Here is a 5,120-nt window from a genome sequence, read left to right as displayed (position 1 = left end):
GGTGCACGCACAGAGCATCCTGGCCATCTGGGTGTGCCAAGTGGTGCTGATGGGCGCCGTGGAGGGATACCGCGTAGCCGGGGGCCCTAGCCCTCGACCCCAGCTTTGAAAACGGTTCTAAGTTCCAAGGCCTAGGGCGCCCTTTCGAGTCCGTGTTCAAACGTAACCCTAAACCCAGTCCTGGTGAACAAGTCGTCTACCTTCCTCGTTCGCAGGGCTTAGGGTCTTGTTCAGAACGAGCTTGGCGAGTGGCCCCTTGGTGCTGCTTGCCCTGTGCACACCATAGATGGACGAATCACCACTTTCGTGGTAGTCGAGCCAGGTGACCATGCCTCTGCGAGCCAGCCTTCACAGGTTTTCGACTCCCAGCCAGCCTTCGCAGGTTTTCGACTCCGAGCCAGCCTTCGCAGGTTTTCGAAGGTGACCATATCGCTCGTGAGGTGACCATATCGCTGGTAGTCGAGCCCGGTGACCATGCCTCTGCTAGCCAGCCTTCGCAGGTTTTCGACTCCCAGCCTCGAGGTGACCATATCGCTCGTGAGGTTACCCGTGCCAATGCCGGTATTTCCTAGTCTATGCGATTGCTACACACGCATGCTGCTCTTCTACCTCTGATTTGTCCTCCACTTCCTCTGATTAATTTCCAAGAGCCTCATCTAATCGATACAAGACTCAAGTTCTGAGCGATCAGCGATGTGAGCGACCCACTAGAGTCCCTAGCCAGTTCGATCCCTGGGGCTTGCCGAGTGCCGACGCTTTCGTCGAGTTGAAGGTGAAGGAGCTGAAGAATAGCAAAGGCCCCATCGTGAGACTGGCAAAGGCCCCATTGAGTCTCTTAAATTAGAACACCAAAAGACCTCTACCTTTGAACTTCCAAGGGTATTTCAAAGGTTGATGAGTATGCTATATAATGAGAGATCTCTACCACTTTGAACACAACCCTTTCACATGATCTGAAGGTCTTTTACTAGGTAATATCTAAAAGTAATAATCACATAAGTTTTATTTCATGTTAAGTGTATATTTAGGTTTATGAGTATCTAGTTGTTGAGATCAATTCATGCATGTTCATGTCTAACTTCGTAATCTTTCTATGGTTTTAGAACGCAAGAGCCCTAATTTCCTACATCGTCTTGCTTGTGTGCCATCTTGGATTTCAAGTTAGCGACTCCAAGCTTCACATTCCAGGTACCAAAACTTTTATTTACAATCATTGTATTCTTATTTTCATGCATCTTTGGTGCTTATTTACACTCATCTGAATAGCTAAAAGAAATGCATGATTCTCATGCATCTTTGGTGCTTATTTACACTCATCTGAATAGCTAAAAGAAATCCATGATTCTCATGCATGTCCCTATCTTTCTTTTGAATCTATAATTTATATGGTTGTAGCATGACATCAATGTCTATAAAATGAAAGAGATTAACATTAATTCAAGCTAAGATGAAATACAAAACAATGTACTATAATAGAAAATTATTTTTAATTAGATGGCCCGCCAACGTAGTCTCCTTGAAGTGCTGCAAAGTAAGCAAGATAAAGAGAGAGAACGAGAAGAAACCTTGCACAATATATTTGGCTCCGAAAGTGAGTCTGATGAGGACTCAGAGAGTGAATCAAGTGAAGACAAAGTCGTTGAAGACATGGACCTTTCGGGTATGCCCCAAGATGATTTGCCAACTAATAATGAAGATCCCTCAACAAGTAAGAAGAAGAAACAAGTGAGGCGGAGAAAGTTTCGTACAGAGTGGAAATCAAAGTATCCGTTTCTCATTCGCGACTTGTTAAAGGTGAACGAGAATTCATGAAGTGTGAATGGTGTGAAAAGTTTAGAGTTAAGGGGCCATGGGGTGTTGGCCAAGGGTGCAAGACTATGAAGAGGGATGCAATAAGAAAGCACATGCGATCAACGGGAGCACAAATGGGCTGCAATGCGAAACTATCAAGAAACAAAGGGGACAACACTTCCACAGCATGCTGTGGTAATTAAAGATAGAAACAAAGAAAGGGTGATCACTTGCATGAAGTTGATGTATTTCACAGGTGACGAAGATCTTGCAATCAGAAAGTTTGAAAAGGTGTGCCAACTAGCTTATACTTTAAAGGTGGAAGGTATGCCTCTTCAACACGATTACTCATCTTACACAAATATGATGGCTGGAAAGGAATTTTTATTCTCTATATCACAATATCTTCACAAAGTACAACTTGAAGAACTATTGGAGAGTCCTTTTTATGCTTTAATGGTAGATGAATCTACTGATAGAGCTTTAGAGAAACACTTGATCATCTATATTTCTTTTCTTTCATCAAAAGGAATGGGTGTACGCAACATTGAGTTTGGAAAGCTCATTGTTGTTTTTCTGATGGGACTGCACAAACAAAATTTGATGCCATTATGGAAGTGATGACCCAAATTGGCCTTAACAAGCAATGACTAATTGGAATAGCTACAGATGGTGATAGCTCTATGCTTGGACGACATGATGGACTCGTTGCCAAACTCAAAAGAGAAGTACCATGCCTCATTAGTGTTCACTGCATTGCCCACAGGGAAGCTCTTGCTGTTTTGGATGCATCAAAATGTTTTCCTTGTCTCTCTTATATTGACAAGATTGCAAAATGTTTTCCTTGTCTCTCTTATATTGACAAGATTGCAAACAAAATCTATTCTTGGATCAATGCTTCTAGTTTGCGCCATTCCGAATTTCAGAATCTGCTACAGGATATGAATTTGCAAGTCTTGGAGGTCTTGCAAATTCATGATGTTCGTTGGCTTGCAAGAGGGAGTGTGATGGAGAGACTTACCAAGTTAATGCCAGCTATCATGAGCTTTTGGGAGGAGGGTGCTCCAGGATGGTATGCTAAGTTGTGTGTATATAAGGTTCTATTTTGCATCTACCTACTTGCAGATGTTCTACATGACTTAAACATTCTTAACAAAAAGTTCCAAGAGGAGTTGGTAGACATAACATCCATCAGTACCGACATCGAAGTAACACTCGGATCACTAAAGAGAAAGTTTCTTCAAGAGGAATTTGGTAAAGGTACTTTGTTCTTAAAGAAATTTATGCTTCAAGTTGAAAATGGTAGGTTGCGGCATGTCAATGAAGAAGGAGAAGAATTTGTGCATGAGCTGCTGTTCACAAGTATTCCAAGCAAGGATAAAGCTGGCATACCCTTAGATAATGAAGGAGGTGATGTTGAAAGTTGTGTGATGCTTGCAAAAGCATTTGTTCAAAAGGTCATAGATTGTGTAAATGATCGGTTCCCTGATGTTTATTTCTTCAATGCTTGCAAACTCTTTAGTCCTCAACATTTTCCAAATGATGAAAAGGAGAGAGAGCCTAGGATTACAAGATGGTTAAATAGATTGTTGGACAATTTCAATGACCATCCCATCATCAACAAGCAAGGTTGTAGGGATGAGCTTTTTGCTTTTTCAGATACTCTCTATTGGGGATGTGAAGGCATGCAGATGAAGGATGCTTGGCGAGTATTTTCATCAAATCTGGATTGGCATAACACATTTCCAAACATGATGAAACTATGGCAAGCTGTTCTTGTAATCCCTACGTCATCAGTGTCGTGCGAAAGAGGAGTTTCGAAACAAAACATAATAAAAAACGATCGACGTCAGCTACTCAATGTCAAGACGCTTGAGGCTTTAATGAGGCTCTCACTTCTTGGTCATGGAATTGATAGCATTGATTGGGCAGCAGTTTATGAAGCTTGGGAGCTTGTGAAAGCAAGAAGAATGATTGAATTATGATGCTTTTGATTGGAATAACTTGAAAGTCTTCAATAATTTATGATGCCTTTAAAATTCTCTTGCTATAATGTATTTTGTGTGCTGAGAAGACGTCTTTTGAATTGTGAAAGCTTAATGCACTTACAAAACTAATATGTTTTCATTACTCAAAGTAAAGTGGTTTGTTATTAAAAGGGGCACTCAAAATTTTAGCCAAAGGTGACATTTTGACACCCATGGTTGATGGCAAAAGTGCCACTAGATTTTCTATGGCACCTAGACTTAGGTGCCAAATTTAAAGCCTGGGCGGTGGCTATATGAGCTGAGGACGATGTGTTGCGAACGTTGCGGCTAGCAGAGGAACTTTGTTGAGAGATGTCAGAGGGCTGATTTAGCAACGAATTCAGTGTCGCTGGCACAAATCACGGTGCAGAGTAGCAGTAGGTTTTCGAGGGCATGTACTCCAGCCCACTTCGACTACTACAGCAGCACATTGCAATAAGTCGAGAGCATGTACTCCAGCTCGTCTACTCTAGTAAGAAAACCTCCCTCAGCCTCCCTCTCCATCGGCAATGTCCTCCCCTTCAAGTCTATTCTAGAGAGTGCTTTGTCTACAGTGTTGAGCAGCAACAGATTGAGATAGGTCTTTATGTGTGTGTGTTACAGGGCTTGTAGGGCATAGAGAGCAACTGAAGATAGTGCATAAACCCACACGTGCAAAGGTGCTGATGTGCTTAGTAAGTGTGCGTGCGGGGGCAAGTGATATAGAGAGTGTGGTAATCGCTCTGATGAAGATGTGTAACTAGTGTGTAGATAGCACTTCATTTAGGGACGTGGCTCTTCAAGAGTGAAAGAGAGAGGAAGATTTAATCCTAATGCATAACCTAACCTATTCACCTTGCTAAGTCTAGCCGGTTTGGCTCCGATACCATGTTGAGAAACATGGATCAAGGCTAGGCTTAAGCTGAGGTGGATTAAAGCAAATTCTAAACATCATTAAGATAACATGAGCAAAAATAAAGAATAACTAAAAGAGATGAACAAGATATGCAACCAAATGGACTTACTTAATATTGCTTTAAGATGAGTTGATTGTTTACATTGCTTGAAGGTGCCCCTTTTATATGAGGTGGCTACTAAGTTACTTAAGAGAGCATGTGGGGTAAATTAGCTTCGATGATGTGGCAACTTGCTAGATGACCTTGTACCTTACTCACTCCCAACCTCTTCCTTGTGCTCTTTTGGCACCACATTTCTCAACATCTTTACACTTGCATTTGCACTCTAGTCATTCTCTCACATTGCTATTGTTAGCAAACACCTCTTTTTAAATTATTTCCATTTAGGCACTTTGCATCGCCGCAT

At 41.8% G+C, this 5,120-nt stretch overlaps 1 pseudogene; it reads left to right on the top strand.

The window, feature by feature from the left end:
* The first annotated feature begins 1,494 nt into the window (after positions 1 to 1,494).
* On the top strand, positions 1,495 to 3,776 carry LOC147611749 (uncharacterized; annotated as a pseudogene).
* Positions 3,777 to 5,120: the final 1,344 nt, after the last annotated feature.

This window comes from Cibotium barometz, chromosome 47, assembly GCF_041138505.1.
Source record: "Cibotium barometz isolate CiBa-2024 chromosome 47, ASM4113850v1, whole genome shotgun sequence".
NCBI lineage: Eukaryota > Viridiplantae > Streptophyta > Polypodiopsida > Cyatheales > Cibotiaceae > Cibotium > Cibotium barometz.
Note: the sequence above shows the minus strand (reverse complement) of the source record. Positions and strands in the feature narration are given on the sequence as shown.